The following is a 22,723-nucleotide window of genomic DNA, read 5'->3' as shown; positions in this document are numbered from 1 at the left end:
TATATTACTGTTTGATGGTTTTGGTGATGAGACTAATGATCTATGAAGTACAGGGAAATTCCTGGGAAAGAAATTTCATTGGACAGTGGAGAGCTATACTGGGGCAAAATATAATGTCTTACAGAGTTGCCAAGGGCCCACAGAGGTTAATTGACTTGCCCAGGTTCACACATTTTTTATGGGTCAGAAGTGGGCCTTGGGGGCAGCTAGGTGGCTCAGTGGATAGAGCACCAGCCCTGGAATCAGGAGTACCTGAGTTCAAATCCAGCCTCAGACACTTAACACTTACTAGCTGTGTGACCCTGGGCAATTCACTTAACCCCAATTGCCTCACTTAAAAAAAAAAAAAAGAAGTGGGCCTTGGACTTTTGTTTTTCTGACTTTAAGGCTGCCTCTGTATTCATTATACCAAGCTGCTTCTCATTTTAACCCATACCCATAGAGATAATTGTGGACTTTCCACATCTGTTTACATCTAAAACATTTTAACAATAATTAATATAGAACTTTAAGGGTTAAAAAATATTTTCCTCACAACTACCCTAGTTAAAGCATTATTTCCCAACCTTTAGACACAAGGAAATTGAGTTTCTGAGAAACTGACTTACCCAAGGACACATAGCTAATAAGCTTTATTGCCAGGAGTTGAACTGAGGTACTCTGATTCTATAATTAGTTTTCTATCCCACTATTCCATAGACCCCCTTAATATATTATAAATATTATTAAATAGACACCCTTATTTTAAAAAGTATTTATTAAATACTTGTTTATTATGGGGAAGGCACTCAGCAGGGTAGTATAAAAAAATACAAAACTGAATACAATACCATCTCTCTGCTTCCCTAGTTTATATCCCAATAGGGGAGGGAAGACAGAGAAAACAAGTGTAATCCAAGGGAGTATGTGATAAGTGGCATATGGAAGTTGCTATATTTTGCTCATGTCCTGTTGAAAAAATAATACATATGTTAAGTATGCTAAACAGACTAATTACTTTGGGTTTATCATAATGAGCCAATGCAATTGCTACTTTTAGGAATTTGTATAATATTCTCATTGAATCTGCCGGGTAGATCTTTCTTTTAACTTGTCCTTGATGTGCTAGAAATGCAACATTTTTTATAGAGCACAATTTATGGAGACATCATAGCAGTCTTCAAGTATTTGAAGGGCATTTTGTGACAGAGGAGATAGACATGTTCTGCTTGGTGCCAGAAGATAGAGAAAACTAGAATTTATAAAGAATCAAATTTAAGGTTATGTCAAGGGAAAGTCTTCTAACAATTAAAACTGTCCCAAAGTATAATGGACTACCTTAGTGGGGTAACCCTTCACTAGAAGATTTCAATACAGAGTTGGATAATCACTTGGGGGGAGGCGGTGTCTCAAGGATGAGATTCTTTCTCAACATGTAATTGAGTATTGTATGAAAGGAGAGAAGGTTAGCATTCCCCTTGATAAGGATGGAAGAGATACTAATGGCCTTTACAACACATATACGGTTAAGGCATTGCCACCTACTCTGTGGCATCTAACCATGAAAAAAAAGATGTAATTGAGCCCTATCTGACTCAAAAGTTGCAGTATTATAAAATTTTACATTTTTATTAAAGAAAATGATTCTAGTGTTTCTTAGAGGAACATTGCATTCAGGAATACATTAAATTCCAGGTTCTGAACTTGGTGTGCATTAGGTCCCCAGTGAGCCCATGGCTAGATTTCAAGATATGTATTAACTTATCTAGGAAAAAACCCTCACATATTTATTTTTACCAACTCCTAGCTGAAATTTAACATTTCTTGCAATGATGAATATCAGCAATGAATCATTATTCTATGAAGCAGCTTCAAAAGACTGCCAAAGGGGACCATGACACAAAATATAAGGTCAGGAACTCCTGCCTACAATGAAGAATGGATGATCTTGGTAATTTACTTCCAAGGGATTTGCTGAAGGGCCTTTGGTAATATTGTGGCAATGCAATTTAAATTGTGGTAACAACATTATTGAGCACTCCTCAGAATTTAGTCTCATGAACTTGTTTAACTCATAAAGTCAATTTCTTCATAACTTATTTCATTGTTTGTTTGTTTTTTTCCCAAAAGGATATCTATCCTTTGATCATTAGGCCAGATTCTTCTCAGATAGAAGTTGTATGATCAAAAGTAATCTCTGGGGGGCAGCTAGGTGGCGCAGTGGATAAAGCACTGGCCTTGGATTCTGGAATACCTGAGTTCAAATCCAGCCTCAGTCACTTGACACTTACTGTGTGACCCTGGGCAAGTCACTTAACCCCCATTGCCCCACAAAAACAAAAACAAAAAACAAACAAAAAGTAATCTCTGACTGAGATACATGCAGGCACATTTATAGAAGTAAAAATCATCTACAATGATAAAACCATGTCTCTATCTTCATTTACCTTGACAAAGATAAGAATAGAGTTTATTGCTTTTCATAAATAAACATAATTATCCTTTATAACTCAAGCTCAATATTTATACTAACACTTCTATGGCAGATCATTCTTTCAGCATTTGACACTACTTTGATTTACTGTCAAGTTGAAAAGAGTTAACAATCAAACTAAATAGCACTTTAAAAATATAATGTTAGTATAAATGTTCTAGTAGCTTAAAATAAGAAGAATGAATATAGGGAATGTGGATACTGCAAAGCTAGTTATGTTAGTCTATAAGGATAGAAAGATATTATATCTTATACAGAAGACAACACTAAATATCGGATGAAAACATTTAATGAGCTGCCCAGCAGAAATTAGGACAATGGAAATTGACTATTGAAACAGTGAAGAAGATGTGGAGGAGTGGCCAAGGAAGAATGAAATCATCTGTGATCTACAGAAGGAGATGAGCTTTTGAAAGAAGTGGGGTAGAAATGTGCTGAGAAAATGGCATGCACAGAGAAGGCAACGAGCAGATTGTGTGCAGTGGACAGCAAATGGATTGGCGCATCTGAAGCCGAGGGTCCATGCAGAGGAGTAATGGGAACTGAGGCTGGTGAGGAGCAGATGGTAAAAGGCCTAGAATGCTGGGTGGCTGAATTTAGATATGATAAGAAGGCAAAAACAGAGCCACTCTAGACCTATGGTGATTTAGTTTGTTGAGAATTCATTGCTCCTAGAATAATGTGACCCACTGGCTAACATAAAGATGCTTTCTTAAATGAGTAATAAGACTCTCACATTTAAAAAGCATTTATATGGATACTTTTTCCCAGTGATATATCTAAGCTTTCAAATTATATATGAATATGATTGTCCGCCAGAAGTAAAACCCATGAATTTTTTCATAAGTAATAGATTTTTTTTGCTCTAAAACATTATTGGGTAATGTTCCAAAAAAGTAATTACAGGCTAGTTAGTAAATATATACTGAGACTTGAGTGTGCCAGATAGGAACAGATGTATGTTTGCCACTGCTGATTAATCAGCTAAGGCACAGACCAATTGCTTGACAATATTGGATAGGGACTCCATTAGAGACAGAATCTGTATCCCAGCGATTAAACAATCTGCCCCCACTGCTTTCATCTCAGTTTTCCCTCACTATATTTGTATATCTAAGTATATTTCTTTGAGTTTTATTTTCAGTTTAATGGCGTGTCAGAAAGGGCTGCTTACCCACAGCGGTCATTCTTTTGGCCCATGATTGAGCCACTAGAGATTATGAAATGTGTTAGGGCTTAAAAATAAAACAACTCTGGAGCAGCTAGGTGGTACAGTGGATAGAGCACTGGTTCTGGATTCAGGAGGACCTGAGTTAAAATCCAGCTTCAGACCCTGTGTGACCCTGGGCAAGTCACTTAACCCCAATTGCCTCACACCAAAAAAAAATTAAATAAATAAAACGTATCCATTTCCTTTTCAAATAACCAGAATAGTAAGTTCCTTTATTAAAACAAATGATGGGTTTTGAATAAAATGAAATGAAATGGTTCTTTTTAGGGAGATGTCTTAAGGAAGAGGATAATGATATGTTGTTTTATGTTGACACTATCTCCTCTTCTGCAATAAAAATGTAAATGTAATTCTTTGTGATTTGGTAATGCCCATGAATATTCAAGCATTCTTTCCATTTCAAGAAACTATTCACCATCACTTACAGTATCACAGCTTGGTTATAGGTAAGGTATGTCTAGTGCCACAGGCTTCCATCTAAAAACAGCAATAATAACATATGCAATAAACCTGAATAACATAAATAATCTGTGAATACCAAATTTAGCAATACCAAATTTAGATACTGTACACAGTAACTGCTTGATGACATATCATTTTAGATCTTGAGTCTTTAGTGTCTATAACTTCATGATCTAATTCATTTCCACTTCTAATAATTAAGGCACATTTTGGCTTTCTGGTCATTGATTGACCATAACCTCTTGTGACCTTGGAGTCCATGTACTGATAAAACTTTGCCTCTAACAAATGGCGTTGTCATCAGACACTCATTCTTCCTCAAACACAAGAAGTTAGAGTTTGCCCTAAAGGGTAGCCAGATCCCCAAACTGAATCTGCCCTCTGAAATATGACTAGCTTGGGCAGGAAATATACATTCGTGAAGGGAGAACTGAAACTATTTCTGAATATATTTTTCTTTTGTGTGTGTGTGTGTGTGTGTGTGTGTGTGTGTGTGTGTGTGTGTGTGTGTGTGTGTTTGCTGGGCAATGAGTGTTAAGTGACTTGCCCAAGATCACACAGCTAGTTTCAAGTGTCTGAGGCTGGATTTAAATTCAGCTCCTCCTGAATCCAGGGCTGGTGCTTTGTCTGCTGTGCCACCTAGCTGCTCCCTCTAAATATATTTTTCAATTGATCCTTAGACAGCAAAAAAGCAGCAGATGATCTTCAAAGAGTAGAAAAGGTATTCAAAATGCACAAAAAGGTACATAGGTACTGTAAGGACAAACCTCAAGATTATTTATTGAAAATGTTGTCACGACCATTTTCCCCCCTTCTTTCTGCATATACCAAGATAAAGTCACAGAGCTGAGCATAGAGTTTAAGATGTGGTTCTACTTTGTTTTGTTTTTGTTAGCAGTATTTGTTGAAAGATGGATGTGAGTAAATGTTATTGAACAGAATTCTTTCCAGAACTTCCTGAATGCTGTAAGTTTTTCTATATAGCTAGTAAAAGCTAAAGAGCTTAATTAAAGATAACTGCTCTGAATGCACAGTTGTTTGTTTTGTAGCACATCCATGTCAAACATTGAGATTTACCATTTAGAAAATAACCTCCTATGGATTGCAAAGCACAGGAAAGTTAATTAATAAAGTACAGGGTGTTGATAAGCCTTCAAAAAGTTAATTACATACTGTTAAGACAGCATTAACTCAAGTAACCCCATACCCAACAATGTAAACATTACTGTTTTAGAATATGATAATAACTCCAGGTTTTACTTTCATCTTAACCTTAAAGAACCAATCAATATAAGAAAAGGTCCTCATATATCTGTACCTCCTCAGTGCAGTTGAAACTAGAAGTGATGGAATGGACCCAGGAACTGTCTCATAAGCATGAAAGACAAGCCGACTTGCCCATCAGTACCCTCTCCCCAAAGGAAACAGGGCCAAAAACACTCTGGGCCTAGAATAGAAATGTCTCGCCACATAAAGGAAAGCTTTTTGTTTCTCTTTTTTCTGAGATACTTCATGTAAATATTTTACTGAAGGAAGAAAAATAAGAGATATCGAAGAACCAAGTGGACATTTAAGAAATAAAACATGGCTTTTCTATACCCATTGTTCATTCATTCCACTCTCAGATACAGCTTTCTCCCATATTTTTATGCCCTGTATTATATAGCTCTGTACTCTTTCAAAAATTTTTAACACTTCCCTTTTACAAATCATCATGATCAATAAGTATAAGAATTAAAAGTATGCATTATGCTACTGTATTAATTAATTGCACATAAATGTTTTGTTTCCTATGTGAAAGGTGGAGAAGATACAATGATGAGCAAAAACAGCTTAAAAGAACTTATAAAAAGACAACTATAGAAATAAACACAAAAGAATGACATAATTATTTGCCAGTAGAAAGGTATAAAGCTCTTTGGGGATTGAGAGAAGGGAGAGATGACATCATGCAAAGAGGATCATGGAAACTGTGGAATTTGAAATGATGCTTAAAGTATGGATAGAATTTTGGCAGGCAGAGAGGGGGCAGAAGAGTAGCACATTTAAGTGAAAAGAACAAAGAAAGGTGGAAAGGATGTTTGTAAAAAAAGGGGGGGAGTAATGCAGTTGGCTTGGAATATAGGTTATGTTATAGGGTATTAAGGGACAGTTATGTGGCACAGTGCATAGAATATTGGCCCTACAGTCAGGCAGACCTGAGTTTAAATCTGGCCTCAGACACTTACTAGCTGTGTGACCCTGGACAAGTTACTTAACTCTGTTTGCCTCAATTTCTCTATCTATAAAATGAGCTGGAGAAGGAAATGGCAATCCACTCTAGTATCTTTGCCAAGAAAACCCCAAATAGGGGCATAAAGGGTCAGACACAACTAATTGACTAAACAACAACCGCAGAGTAATGTAATAAGTGGAAATAAGACTGGAAAGGTAAATTAGGACCATATTTTAGTAGGATTTTAATTCTAGACTGAGGTGGTTGATTTATTTAATAGTCAGTGGAGAAATATAGTAGGTTTTTGTTTTTGTTTTTACTATTATTAACAATAATAACTATAAATTACAGAATAATTTCTTGTCTTAAAAGTACATTCCCAGCAACTGTCCTGTGAGATATATGAGCTTGTTCAAGTATTATTACTTTGTAGAGGTAAGGAAAATTGGACTCAGAGAGGTTAATTAACCTTCTCAAAGTCACCTAATTTCCATGTGGCAGATCTTGAAACAGGTTTTGCATTACTAGCCCAAGGTTTATTCTGAATAAACACAAATGAAATGATTAAAGTTGGGCTTTAGAAAACTTAATCCAGCAATTCTATGTAAAATGAATTGGAGGGGTAAGAAATGGGAGCAGGAAGTTAAAAGCCTTTTGTGGTAGTACAGACAAAAGTTAATAAAGTAACAAAAGAAAGGAATGACTGAATCTATAAGCATTTGGAAATGTGTGACTAGAATTCAGGAGAAAGGATGGGATTGGTATATATTTATGTGTAGTAGAAACCAGGAAGTTAGATCGGATTTTGGAGGCAGATAATAAAGGGCTGAGGAGGGAGCCTCAGAGGGTCTTAGACATAGAATAGGTAAGAAGATGGGTTAAGTAGACAGGTAAGAGGCGAATGAAGTGAATATATTGTCTCACAAATCAAGGAAAGTAGAAAAAGATGGATACCAGTGGTAAATGCTGTAAAGGGATAAAATGAAGATTATAGTTGAAAGAAGGCTGATGGATATAAAAGTTAGGTAATTGGTCATCTTAAAAATAAGAGCTTCAATGGAATAATGCTATAAATAATGAGGGGTTAAGGGCAGCTAGATGGTATTGTGGATAAGCACCAGCCCTGGAGTCAGGAGGACCTGAGTTCAAATATGACCTCAGACCCTTAACACTTACTAGCTGTGTGACCCTGGGCAAGTCACTTAACCCCAATTGCCTCACCAAAAAAAAAAAAAAAAAAAGAATGAGGGGTTAATGGTGTCAAGGAAAGTGGAGATATGGTATATAGGCAACCATATCTAGAACTTTGATGGTGAATGGAAGAAAAAAGATGGGAAGATAGCTTGAGGAAACACCAGGTTTGAGTAAAGTTGTAGGTTTTGAAGGGTTAGTAGGAGGAGAAATAGAATAAAGCAGCAAGGTTGTAGGCAGAGAGAAAGGAGATAGTGAATTGGAAAGGGAAAAACTAATGATGCTAACATGAGAAGTACAAATCCAAGTGATAAGGGTATAGGGTAAGGGGGAGGAGGAGAAGGACACAATTAAAATTTGTGTGGGGTCTCTTTTAGCACCTTGATTTTTAATTTCAGTTCGTGCTAAAAACATATTTATATGTATATGTTATATGTATAACTCCATATACGTGTTTACCAGGAACAATAAGCTAATTTTAATATTAGAAACTTAGATTTCTTTTTATTTTTCTACAAAAGTTCAACCAGTAAATCCTCAAGTATGTTAGATATTAGATGTGGGACATAGTTGTTGTAAAAAGAAGGGCAAAAGCTATTTTGGCAGTAGGGGTAATAGGATGGAGTTCTTTTTCAATTAGATTAAGTTGCTCTATCTCTGATAGAACAATGTAGAGAGCCTGAGGCCTAGCACAGATCTAATGGAAGCTTTGTGTAGCTCCTGATGCCCATTACTTTGGTTTCTATTTATTTCTATACCTTTATCTTCCCCTTATTCAATTAAAACACTTTGTAGGCAAGTACCTTCACTTTTGTATCTTCCATAGTACCTAATAGGTAATAAATAGTAAAGGAAAAACTCCCCATAAAAAGTGAGTTATGTAGGACCAACCTCTTTTTTTTTAAATTTTACTCCATTGCTTAGTATTAGTCTTTGAACCACCTATAGAGTGACATTTGGTAAATACTATGGGTGAAAAACTGGATGACACAATGTTTCTTTGAATTATGACTTGATTATGTCTGCAAAGGCTCACTTAGTATAGTAATAGAGGGTTAGAGTAGAAATGCTATACTGATAGAGTTGTTTCCAAAAAAAAAAAAAGGAAAGTTTCTCCTCTTTCCCCCATATTCTTGGGAATCCATAATAGTGGAATACTAGCCATAAGGAGTAGACATGGATAGGAACAGAAACTACCTGACCTGACATAATGGCAGCAATTTGCATGTGAAGTTCTGCATCAGCAGAGGGCAGAGGAGAGGTGAGGGAGCTGTTACAAGTTGTCAAGCCAGGCCACAGACTAGTAGATTGATCAGGATGGAGTAAACCATGGAAGAGCTGGAATCAAAAGGTAGAAAGACACAGGAAAGATATTCAAGATCTAAGAAGTAGATCCCAGCCAGGAGTTAAGATTTAATGATTGACATCCCCAAAGAAAGCTGGCCAAGGCTGGGAGAACTAGACTGTTGCCATGCAAGTTTTCAGTACAACTAAAGTATGAACCAGCTAGCTGACACAATGCAGAGAGTGCCTGGAGTCAGAAAGACCTGAATTCAAATCTGACCTCAGATTCTTCATACTAGTGATGTGACTAGACAAGTAATTTAATTTCTGTTTTTCTCAGTTTCCTCATCTGTAAAAAATGTGGATAATAATAATATGCACCTCTCAGGGGTTTTTTGAAGAACAAATTGAATAATTAAATAATGGTTGTGAAGCACAACTTATTGTTATTCAACTGTGTCTCATGTCTTCATGACTCCATTTGGGGTTTCTTGACAAAGATACTGGAGTAGTTTGCCATTTCCTTCTTCAGTTTATTTTACAGACAAGGAAACTGAGGCAAACAGAGTTAAGTGACTTGCCCAGTCACAGAGCTAGGAAGTGTCTGTGGCCAGATTTAAGTCAGAAAGATGAGTCTTCCTGACTCCAAGCCCAACACTTTATCCACTGTGCCAGCTGGATGCCTTAAGCATTATATACATGCTAGATAATAATAATTATCATCATCATTGTTGTCAGGTCATCTTCTTCTTACCTGTTCTATATCTAAGACCCTCTGAGACTCCCTCCTCAGACCTCTATTCTCTGTCTCCATAATCCTAACTTTCTGGTTTCTACTACACATAAATGTATACATCATCATCTTCTCCTTCATTATTATTAATTATTATTATTAAAAACTATTATAGAAAGGTTGCTCATCATGCTTAGAGGTTCTGCTAGAAGGTCCACTGTAGTTCTTTTTCATGGGTAGGAGATCCTGGCCCCAAATTCTTCATTACACTTGTATCTCTAATTTAAAGAGACTTGACTTCTGTTTTCTTGCATGCAGTGTTTCTCCCTTTAAGCCAGGCACCCATGGAGAAAAAAGAATGCCAGGGTTGCAGGACTCTACCTGACAACCTCTACATCCCCAGGGAGGGCAAATAACTAAGGAAACATAGACCCACTTGATTATAAGCTGCTTAAGGACAGGGGTTTCATTAATCAAAACACAGTAAATTCTGAAACATCAAGTATAGTGCACTGCACCCTGTGGGCACTAGATAAATGCTTGTTGATGATAATGATGATGAAAATCAGGCTCATCATTTATTTAAATTCACGTTGATTACCTTTCTTAGCCTACTTATGTTATGAAACCCTTTTAGTACACACTCAATAAACCTGACATGCAGTTACATTTCCCATTCAGAATGAATTAAAAGGATGGTGAGCTGAATAGCAACGGTTGCCTTTTTTAAAATTTGCTTTGAAAGATGTCACGCTAAAGTTGCTAGATTGAATTAAACTTTTGCCTCCAAGTGTTTTTTCTAACTTTAGTTAATTTATCTCTGTTTTTACTATTATATGATACAGCAACTATTTCCAGGTTTATAGAAGAGAGTAATCAAAGCACAAATTGTTAGTACCAAGAATAAGTTTTCTTCTCTTGGGATGCTTTAAAAATTGAAATGTCCTAAAAAAGTTTCTATTATTATACTTCTTAAGAAACTGTACCACAAAAGTTTAATGTCATGTGTTATTGCAAAGGGAGGTTTAGTAAATGATCAGCCTTCCATTGTGTGAATGAATAGAGTTTGAAATATATAGTTTTAACCATATATAAAATAAAAGAATAAAATAAACAATTGTTGGAAATATGTTTAAATGTCTCTCTCTGCCTTATATCTGGCCTGCCTTTCTTTTAAATGAATAACTTGAAAAGCTCATTGATAGGTATAATGCAAAACCAGCTTCGTCAGTCACATGTATGGGGTTAGTGAGAGGTGTTGCTCAACAGTTGAACAACAAGCAGGATTTTGTTCACTTTCTTCCAATATGGACAGTGATCAGTTCTTGCTACCACTAAGGTCTGTAACAAAGTGGAATACTGTGCTCTCCTTGGCACAAAAATTAACATAACACAGAAACAAATGAACATACATACATGCATGCATGCATACATACCGTCACATTTAAGTGACCTTGGATCCCCTAGCTCTCTCCCTCCCAGTCTAACATGTATTTAACTATTTTATATATGTTGGGTATTCCAAAAAAGTAGTAATGCAGTTTTAAGCTTTGGTAGCTGAAATCTTCTCTTTGAATCCTGTGATATCCTGAATTTATGGCTAAACTACTTAAGAAGGCTCTCTCCAATTGATGCCTCTACTTCCTCTCCTTACACTCCTTAAATCTTTAATGCCTGGCTTCAGATATTACAATCAAACTGAAACTCCTCTCTTCACAGTTACAAATGGCCTCTTACCATATTTAATGGCCTTTTCTCAATTTTCACCCTTCTGGACCTCTCTGAATCCTCCAACATTGTAAGTAAACGTCTTCTTGATACTCTCTTTCCTCTAGGTTTCTACAACACTATTCTATCCTGGTTATCTTACTCTCTGTCACACCATTCCTCAGTCTCCTTTGCTAGATCTTCAACAAGGTCATGGCCACTAACAGTGAGTGTCCACCAGGACTGTGTTCTGGGTCCTCCACTATTCTCTCTCTACTCTCTTGCTTGGTGACATTGTAAGCTTCAAAGAATTAAGTAATCATCTGTTTGGTGATGATTCTCAAATCTATTTCTCCAGTCTTAGCCCCTCTCCTGATTTCCAGTCTCACATGTCCATATGCCTTTTCAACATCTCAAACAAGATATTTCATAGACTTCTTAAATTTAACATTTCAAAAACTGAATTCATTATCTTCTGTACAAAACTGTACCCTCTTCTCAATTTCCTATCACTTTCAAGCATGTCACTATCCTTCCAGTTGCCCAGGTTCCCAATTTATATGTCATCCTAAATCCCTTACTCTCCCTCACAGCCCCCCTGCCCTGGACAGTCTTTTCCCAAGACCTATTGATTTTTTTTGCTTTGTAATATCACTTCCATACATCTCTTCATCTCCTCTAACACTACTACAGCCTTAGTATAATCAACCAATAAACATTTATTAAATGCCTACTATGTGCCAGGTTTAAAGTGCTGATGTAGGCTCTCATATCCTCATGCCTGAACTATAGTACCCTGATAGATGGTCTCCCATACACAAGTCTCTCCTTATTCTAGTCTATCCTCTACTCATCCGTCAAAATAATATTCCTAAAGTAGAGGTCTGACCATATTCCTCCACCTCTATTGTATAAAGTCCAGTCGCTCTCTATCACCTCCAGAATCCTTGGTTTGGCATTTAATTCCATTCATAAATTGGACTCCTCTTTTTTTTCCAATATTCTTATACTTTACTCCTTATCTCCTACACTTCTCCCCCAAACACCCCAAAATAATAATTAAATTAGTCACACTGGTCTAATTGTTCTTCCTCACATAAGACATTCTATCTCCAGCTAAAGGCATTTTCATTGACTATCCTTTATGCCCTGAATGCTCACTTCACTTCCTCAAATCTGCCTCTTGGACTGCCCAACTTCCTTCAAGTTCCAGTTAAAATCCCACCTTCTATATACAAGAAGACTTTCTTAGCCCCACTTAATGCCAGTGCCTCTTTCTTTAGTCATTTTCAATTAATGCACTATATAAATTGTTTGGACATTGTACTATGCATGTTGTCTCCATCTCGATAGGAGGGACTGTTTTTTGTTTTTGATGTTGTCATTTTCTTTGTTTTTGCCTTTCTTTATAACCCCAGTGCTTAGCACAGTGTCCAATACGTAGTAGGTGCTTAATGACTGTTTGTTAACTATAAGTATATACTTCTATACATACTATTTTCTCTCCATTAAAATACAAGCTCATTTTGAGTAGATACTACTTCATCCTTATAGTTGTTTCCTTGTAATTTTATTCCTTAATACTTAGGAGAAACTTTCATTGAAAATAAATTCATCTTTTTTTCCTATGGCAAGCTTTACTTACAAGTCTATGTTCTATCTTTTTTTTTTCCCTTTGAATGATCCACTTTTTCTCACACTTGGAAAATAACCCTGAGATAAAGTAAATATTAAGGATATCACAATACTCTGCTTATCATCAACAGTTCTAAGAAATCTAACATTAAACTGCTTCTTTTAAATGAGGAAATTTATTTTACAGCACAGGAAATAATGCTTAAGCCCCCCAAACTGTGCTACCATATGCCTTTAATAGGGAGGTAGTTTATAATCTTAGCTTCTGTGGGCCCTCATCTTCTTTAATGATGATGTCAATACCTAGCATTTATTTAGCACTTTAAGGTTGACAAAGCATTTTACAACTGTTATCTCTTTCATATTTGCAACAACCCTGGAAGGAATATGCTACTATTATTCTCATTTTACAGATGTGAAAACTGATTCAGACAGGTTAAATGAATTGCCCATGTTTATATACCCACTAAGTTTTTGAGATTGGATTTGAACTTCAGTTTTCCTGACTCTAGGTTCAGCATGCTATTCATGGAGCCTGATTTATACAGTTATGCTAAATTAAATTCTTTTTTAGCTCTAAAAAACTGTTTTCCAGCTGCTTTTTGAGCTGGGTCTCCAACTAAGCCTTCATTATCAATTGAAAGGAAAATCTATGGGGGGGAGAGAAATATCAAGACTTTTGAGTGTCAGTTCAGTCATTTTTCAGTTGTATCTGACTCATCATGATCCCATTTGTAGTTTTCTTGGCAGAGATACTAAAACGATTTGCCATTTCCTTTTCCAATTCATTTTACAGATGAGGAAACTGAGGCAAACAGGTTTAAGTGACTTTCCCAAAGTCACATAGCTCTGTAGTAAATGTCTGAGAACAGATTTGAACTCAGAAAGATGAGGCTTCCTGGCTCCAGGCCCTATATTCTACCCACTGAGCTAACCAATTGCCAATTGTCTTATCTGGAATAAAGGAACCATAATGAAGATAGGCATTAGGAAAGAGTAGATAGAGAAAAAGCTTCAAAGTCATGAAAATCTGGCTTCAAGAACTCTCTCTCAGTGCTAGCATGCAACTCTCTAAACTGTTATGTCGCAGAAGAGGTGTTGATCCATGTTGGCAGAGGTATTTCCCCATATCAATGAAATCACAGATTTTGAGGGGCCTCCCCCTAAAAATGGTAAGTGATAAGTTTGGAGAAGTATGAAAGAAGGTAAAAAGAGATAAGTATGTTGGAGAAGGTCAATGAATGTTAGGATAGGGAGTTTTGATTGATAGTAATAAGAAATAGAAAGATACTTGGAAGTGCCTGAATGGTGGATAAGTTTCTCATAGATAAGAAAGAAACTTTCATTATGAATTCTTAGACAATCAACACTTCTGCATGAATATCTTGGTTTTTTCATTGAAGTTCACTAGATATGGAATTTATACAATGTCTTCAAAATCATGTCAACTAAGAAGCTTACCAGCACTGTGATGTTGGCCTAGTCATGTGATACCTCTAGTCCTGGGTTTTCTCATCTAAAAAATGAAGGTGTTGGTTTTGATGGGCCCTAATATTCCTAGCTCTGGATATAAGATCCTACAATCTATTTATCAGGGAAAATATCTTTGTGGAAGAAGTTCCTCTAAAAAGCAGGGTAAGGGAACCATAATACCTGTCTTTTATACTTTTAGAGAAGAACCTTTCATTTTCATAATGAAGCACCATGTCAGCAGCAAGTCACTAGTTTAATTTGAATTTTTCTACCATTATAGTAAAAATAATATATAACCAATTGGCATTGTTTACAGCAAAAAGTGGCACATAAGTAGCGTCCTCTCTCCCACCTTAGAAGATACACAAAAGAATTATGATATATTTTTAAACTATTTCTCATACTCTGAGAATTATCAAGATCATATATGTAAACAATTGGATCTCTCTCTGAAAACCATTCTCTAAATAATGTGATCTTATTGATGAAAAAGCAGCAAATGAATTAAAGCTGAATCTTGGAGAAGCATAATAATATTTCACATTTAAATAGAACTTTAAGGTTTTATAAAACACTTCCCTCATTGAGGTGTTCTGAGGTAGATAGTGAAAGTATTAGGAATCACATTTTATAGATAAAGAAACTGAAATTGAAAAACTCATCCATGATTTAAAAAAAAAAGTTATGAGGATGACAGACTGACAGCTAGAGGGGATCAGAGAAGATTTCATTGTTTGTCCCCACGATCAACCTTTGTTCTACTTTTAATCAAAAATCAATTTCAATTACAAAGCGAATTTTACTTTGAAATAAAATGTTCTCAATGTTGACTGTGAGTGTGTGTAGGCAAGTGTGTGTGTGTGTGTGTGTGTGCGCGCGCGCGCGCATGCGCACATGTGCATGTATGTATGTTAGTTTCTAATCTTTGCTCAGTTTTGATTGCTATACTCCATGGTCAACAACCCATCAATTAAAATGAAGAAAAATGTTCTCATTTTAAAGATGAATTAGGTCTTTCAGGTAAATTAGCTTAAGTGAATGTTTGGTCTGATTTGGAAGAAAAATACAATATGCTAATGCATTAATGAAGGATTGTGGAGAGCCTGCATGTTACACTAGAAAAATTAAAAAAAAAAAATCAGGCACCTGGACTCAGGAAACTAGGGTTTAAATTCCAGTTTGGAGACTCACAACTTGGTGTGACCTTGAACAAGTTGATTAACCTTTCTGGGCCTCATTTTCCTCATCTATAAAAGTAGAGGACTAAACTAGATATCTAAGGCTCTTCCACTTCCAAGTTCCTATTCTTAAAAATCTTTTCTAACTTAAAGTCTCATGATTCTATGAACTTGAAATAAGGATTGGTGTTTAAATGATCATGTTAGATGTACAATTCTTGTGAATCCAAAAGGACACTTTCAGTGAAGTTCCAGCTTTGAAAAGTGGGCTCTATGCTATAACAACACTTCCTCCTTTCTTTTTTTCTTTGAATGATTATTTATTAAATTTATAGAGCACTGAACATAGATACGGTGTGTGTGTTTTTCGGGTTTTTGCTAAGAAGAAGGGAAGGTAGTGTTCCCTGGCTTCAACAATTTATATAAAAGCACTTCATAGATTTTTTTTTCTTAATTCAGTGAGGAAAAAATAAACTACATTGAGAAGGGAGTATATGGAAATCCATGGAATATAGAGGCAGCTTGACATTTTGAGGTTAAACTAAGAAGACGCCTTCATTGCTATGAGCACTTTTGACATCTGTTGAAGGTGCTACACAATCCCTGACAATAATGGCATTCTCTCCTACTTGGGGTTCACAATAGTTTGCAAGGCTGTGTTATTCAGAATTAAATGACTGTTGTCACTATGCTATAATTTGACCATGTGAGATCTGGTTACTTTCAAACAAAATAAAATATCTGTTAATCATGAGGTTTTGTATAATTTTGTTCTTTCTTGCTGAAAAGGGGTGGGGGTATTTAAAAATTTGTGTCTTTTCATATCAAAAAAAAAGGACAAAGGGTGGGGGAAGCTTTTTAAAAAGTCCTCTCTTCTCCCTCCTCCCTAACAGCAATTCTATTCTAACTCCATCAGAGGAAAATGTTACCTTCAATGTATTCTGTATATGAAATAGACAGTGCCAGATGCTTCAAATGTTCATAATTATGAGGGATATGGAAGAGTAAGCTTCTTCCCACTGTGTTTCATTTAAATGCAGAAGCTGGGAGGAGGGAAGCCCTTTGGGTAAATTAGCACAAGGAGGATTTAGCTAAAGTGAATTAACTATGACACAGTCCCTTAACACATTCATTTGATGATCTTGCAAGTCTTATTCCTGGTTTCCAGAATTCTGTGCCTGCACAGGTATGACATGGTGTTCATTAGGAGATGAAATGGCTTCTCTTGAGTAAAAATACCTAATGAATCTGTAATTAAAAAGGAAGCTCTTCTTCCTATTTCCATTTCTCTCTCTCTTTTCCTCTTTTTCTACCTCTTCCTTTCCCTCTCCCTCTTTCTCCCTGTCTCCTTCCCTCCCTCTCCTCCCTCTTTTTCTTCTTTTGCCTCTCCCTCTCTCCCTCCTTCCCTTCTCCTACTTCCCCCTTCCTGCTAGCTTTCCTCCCTCTCTCCCTCTTTCCCTCTCAAATTTTGTCTCTGATTCTGCACATACACCCCCCCCACACACACACACACACACATCTCTCTATACATCTCCCTTTTCTTTTTCTTCTCTCCCTCATGCACATCCTAAGACAAACATCTGAGAGAGCAGATGGCTGACAAGGGAGCTGTGGCTGCAGACAAAGAGGATGTATTTTCCTGATCTGCTTTGCCTAGGTAACAGTATATTGATGAAAAGTTCTCTTTACAAACAATTAAGAATTTGTGATTCTAGTTCTAACTCAAATTTTTAATAGCTCTGGTGGCTTTGCCCAAGATATTTAGCTCCATTATTCTCCTCATTTACTCATAGAAGATTAAAAATATATATTTTTAAAAGTTGGTCCTTACAAATACACAGGAACATTAAGGTCAAAAAATATGATTTGCCATTACTTTATAATTCACACCAGCACTCAGCCTTTCCTTTATTAGACATTGTATAGTTTAAGAAATGGAAATAGGGTCTTTGCAAATGTTAAGGGCATTAGAGGTCATGCAGAGGAATTATTTTCTTTTTTCTTGTACACCAAAATTAGTTGACCAACCTATTGACTCATCAACTTTTAATTTCACCCTTCCTAGAAAGAGAGAATTATGGGAATAAAGAAATGAGAAACAAGTGAAGTAAGGAGGAAGGATAGGATGGAATTTATTTAGAAGCATTTTTGCTCTCTCAAAAATGGAATAACATTAAAATCTCAGCTGTGAAAAATAATTTAAATACCTTGAAGTTCTCATTGTTTCATTGCTTTGTGTTGTTGTTGTTGTTGTTTTTCCTGATCATCAAGCCTCCTCTTCATAGGCTAAAATTTAGTTAGAATTTTATATTATCCAGCAAGAAGTCAGGGGGCTCTGGCCTAAATAAACTAAGAAATAAGGCTGAGACAATCTTGGACATAAGTACAGGGCCTCAATTATCAGAGCTCAGTACTCAACCCTGGGGATTAATTATAGTATTTCAAAGAAGGTAAAATGGCTTATTTTAGGGAAGGGTAGAACTTTACCAGGAGCAGGCCATTTTAAAATCACAAAATCCTAGATCTTAACTATAGACATGTCTTTACCTTCAACTACTGCTAAAATAGAGAAAATATGATGACTATAAATGTTTTCTAGCAGAAAACTTGGAGACTAAGAATAAGGAAATAGAGTGAAGAGATTACGGAAATCTTTCTACTCCAAATTGTGGGGGTAAAATGTTGTCCTCATAGTAATTTGTTGGATCCCTAATCAGCTATGGCCCTTTTTTACAAACAAATTCATAAACTAATAATGACAAAGTCCAAAGATTATTAGGAGTTATCATCATCATTCTATGTTCTATAATTTAGTAATTTTGTGTGCTCCATTTTCCTATCCATGGATTAACATTTTTTTGTTTGTTTTTTGGTTTGTTTTTGGTGATGCAATTGGGCTTAAATGACTTGCCCAGGTTCACACAGCTAATAAGTGTAAAGTGTCTGAGGCCGGATTTGAACTCAGGTTCTCCTGAATCCAAGGCTGGTGCTCTATCCACTGTGCCACCTAGCTGCCCCGGGATTAACATTTTTTATTTTTTATTTTAATTTTTAATTTTTTAGTGTGGCAATTGGGGTTAAGTGACTTGCCCAGGGTCACACAGCTAGTAAGTGTTAAGTGTCTGAGGCTGGATTTGAACTCAGGTCCTCCTGACTCCAGGGCTGGTGCTCTATCCACTGTACCACCTAGCTGCCCCAGATTAACATTTTTTAAAGAGATTATACTTCACCATTTCTTGTTCAATTTGACCTTTTGATGTTAGAAGTCAACATCACTCTGAGGAAGTATGAAGAAACTAACTTGAAATGAAGGACCTAAAATATAATTATTTTTAAAATCAAGAGAGAAGAAGAACTCAATAACCTTTCCAGATTAAGCTATGCTTAAACAGGAACAGTATTAGAGAAATAAATAAACAAGGATTAAGTTGCCTCTCAAACTGTGGTGGGAAAAAATTGTTATACTATCCATAGATATGCATCATAAACTCATGAATAATAAGGCTCATATATAAGCTACAAGATTATAAGTAGAATTTAAAGGGAATTTAAAGCTTAGCTGCCCAATAATTTTACATGTTATAAAACTGATGTGCATAGAAATAAAGTATCTTACTAAAAGTTATACTAGTAATACATACATAGAAATGAGATTTAAAAAGAGTTTCTCTAAAATCAATTCTTTCTACTATATCAACTACACTACATAGGCAGGGGAGATCATTAATTGGTAGACAGAAGAAATGCTAATAACAATAACTGACATTTTATAGCACTTTAAGATTTCCAAAGTACTAAATTATCTTATTTGATCCTCTGAATGACCAAGTGAAGTGTTCAGCTATTATTATCATCCCCATTTTACAGATCAGAAGACTGAGGCTAAGAAATAAGTGACTTTTCCCCTGAGCACCTAAGTAGTGAGACAGTATTTGAACCAAGGTCATCCCAACTCCTAGCTCAGAAATTTATCTAATCTATTAAATGAAATTAGAGTAGTGTCTATATGATTTGACTATATTCTACCCAACCAACCTGATTCCCTACAATTCTCTCCAATATACAGGATACTGGATACTGGACAACATACTGCATAGTTGATCCTCCTTAAAAAAAAAACAAACAAATGATTCATACTGGATAGTAACATTCCAATAAAAATAAGTCCTTATTCTGCTGCAAATAAGATCTGTGCTTATTCCTCTCTCTGCCTTAAATCTTTTTTGTTTACCTTCATCTCAAATGTCCTTCTCATTTTTTGCCCACCTAAATTGTAGCCATGACATAAAACTAAAATCACACCTCTTTCATCAAAACATTTCTGACTACTCCAAATGGCTTTAAGATTTCTAGTCCTAAACTCTGAAAAACCTTAAGAGACTGAAAAACCCAATCTCCTGGCCTCATTATTTACTATCATGCATTGTTCATTAATTGTTTTAATTCATTTATCTTTAACCTAGATAATCACTAGTACAATACCAGACACTTAGGATATAGTCAGTCAATTCTTGTTGGCTGAATGAATAGATGGGCTTGTAAAAAAGGTGATGACTGATTTGAAAAGAGAACTGAGAGATGAAAGTTTCAGTCAGGAGGGCAAGCCAGTGAATCAGAGAAACTATTGTATGAGATGTTTGCATTTATGTAGCATTCATGTACCTTACTGGGTTGCCATATAAAATAGAATTCAAATATGAATTATACTTACTTTTCAGATAGGGCCATATTATAAGTTTTTAATGTATTTATTTATTTCATGAAATATTTCCGAATTACATGCAAAAATATTTAATGTCTTTTTTTTTAATTTTGAGTTCCAAGTTCTCTCCCTCCCTACTGCCCCGCCCCACTACCCTTTAAGGAGGCAAGCAATTTGATATTGATTTTACATGTGAGGTCATGTAGTCAAATATTTCTTTTATATTAGCCATGTTACAAAAGAAAATGCAGACAAAAAAGAAAAGAAAAATAGAGAAAGGAAAACAGTATCCTTCAATCTGCATTTGGAGTTCATCAATTCTCTCTCTGGAGGTCCATATCATTTTTCATGATATTTTCCTTTGGGTTCTTCTTGGATCAATGTCTTGATAAAAGTAGCTTAGTCTTTCACAGTTGAATATTGTTACAATATTGCTGTCACTGCGTACAATGTTCTCCTAGTTCTGTTCGCTTCACTTTGCATAAGTTTATATAAGCTTTCCCAGGTGTTTCTAAACCATCATGTTCGATATTTCTTACAGCACAATATTATACCATCACAATCATAACTTGTTTTGCCATTCTCCAATTGATGGACATCCCTTTGATTTTTAATCCTCTTCCATGATAAAAAAAGATCAGTCTTTTGATGGACAGCTTTAAAGGTAATAAACTTTTTTTTTTTCAAGGTAATGAAGGTTAAGTGGCTTGCCTGAGACTAGATTTGAGCTCAGGTCCTCCTGAATCCAGGGCTGACACCTTATCCACTGCGCCACCTATCTGCCTCTGGTGACAGGCTTTTTCAATATGTCTCATGACCATGAAGTGACTTTAGGATCCCAAAATTATTGCTTCATTATGAAAATATATAAAAATCACTTTTTTTTAAATTAAAAGGGTATATTGGATTAATTTTAGTTAGACTCAAATTATTTTTGTATATTAAGCTATGAGATACCATATATATATGTATTTATGCGTATGATGTATATTATATTATATATTACTCTCTACCTTGTCCTCTATGGCTTAGCCTTAGCCAAACTGACTTACTCTTTGTTCCTCACCCATAGTACTCTAGTGCTTTTTTATGTGCATTTCCACTATTTCACCATGTTTAGAATTCATTGCTGCTTTACTACCTCCTCATAGAATCCCTCATTTCCATCATCTCATGTCAACAACATTCCAGAAGAATTCTTTCAGGATCCTCCTGTAAGGGGCTAAAATTCTAGCTATACTATCTAAAATCTAATGAGTGGTTGCCAATAAATTATAAGCTTTAGCAAGAGTATTTAAGTGTTTAAGTATTTATTACAGAGCATTAGGATCAGAGAGAAAGGTAAAAATCTAACTATTTCTAAGAGACCCCATCATTCAACCCACCATGGTGAGGTCAGGAACCAAGAGACAGAAACGCTCCACCAGCATCCACTTCCTACTTCGTGTCCTCCTCCCAGAAATGGGAGGCTCCTCAAGTTGATTGGCTGGTAACCTTGATAGACAGTACCTACAAGCAAATGTCACTTCCTGACACCAAGGACCTTGACCACTTGGATTGCCCTCAGAGGCCTTTTCCACATGGTGGAGCTTTGCTACAGTAAGTCTCCAGCAGGTGGCATCATTCCAATCATTACACTCCTAAGTGCTAATGTCCTCTCTCCCTAAATGACCTTGAAATTATATTTATTAAATATGAATAGACATGTCATTTTTCCCAACCTCTCCTTCAGAACAAATACTGTTTGCTAATTTTTCTCCAGTCTATGACAATTCCTATCACAAATGAGGTTCTTAACAAATATTTGATGATTAATAGTCAAATAATCTATATTACTTTAATATATAGAACTTACTACATTGAACATATGACTAGAGACTTTCCCCTACCAATTATCACACTCCATGCAAGCTATTTGATAAGTTGCGAGAATTCCATAACTTTTGCCATAAATAAACATGGAGATCGGGTAATTATCCTATTATTTCTTTAATATTGTAAAAGCTGATGTTTGTATTTCAAGCTATTTTAATTTTTTCCACTGGTTCTAATCAGTTTCCTCAAGAATCCTATTTTCCCTTCACTGATTAATAATTTATGTCCTTCCATTTGATCCTTGGAATCATTTCCCTGTTATATAAGGGATGTGAATATTTCTGTCCCTACTCGAACTTTACCACTCCTTTTCTTGGGAAAAGGGAGAGAAATGAATTTTCCCTTTGCCTTGTTGCCCCTAACAAAATCTAATTAATCAATTCATTCACAAGGTAAAAAATATAAGGCTGAAGTTTGGCATCAATATATATTAGAATAAGATCTATGTGGGTAATTTTTTTTAATGAATGTACTATGTAGTAGAGGGATTTGTATAAAGCAACAAAGCTAAAATTTGCAGACTTCTGAATTATATGGTTGACAAAGAATTATTATGTTCTTTCT

At 35.7% G+C, this 22,723-nt stretch overlaps 1 protein-coding gene and 1 non-coding gene across 3 annotated transcripts in view; both read left to right on the top strand.

The window, feature by feature from the left end:
* IL1RAPL1 (interleukin 1 receptor accessory protein like 1) overlaps positions 1–22,723 on the top strand; it is a 1,532,725-nt gene that overhangs the window by 1,212,321 nt on the left and 297,681 nt on the right. The gene's annotated exons all lie outside the window — the stretch shown is intronic.
* Positions 1,423–1,550, top strand: LOC122752419. The gene has a single exon (XR_006356164.1). It is a non-coding gene; the product is annotated as a U6atac minor spliceosomal RNA (small nuclear RNA).

This window comes from Dromiciops gliroides, chromosome 3 (genome assembly GCF_019393635.1).
Source record: "Dromiciops gliroides isolate mDroGli1 chromosome 3, mDroGli1.pri, whole genome shotgun sequence".
In the NCBI taxonomy this organism is placed as follows: Eukaryota; Metazoa; Chordata; class Mammalia; order Microbiotheria; family Microbiotheriidae; genus Dromiciops; species Dromiciops gliroides.
This window is presented reverse-complemented; position numbering and strand designations above follow the sequence as displayed.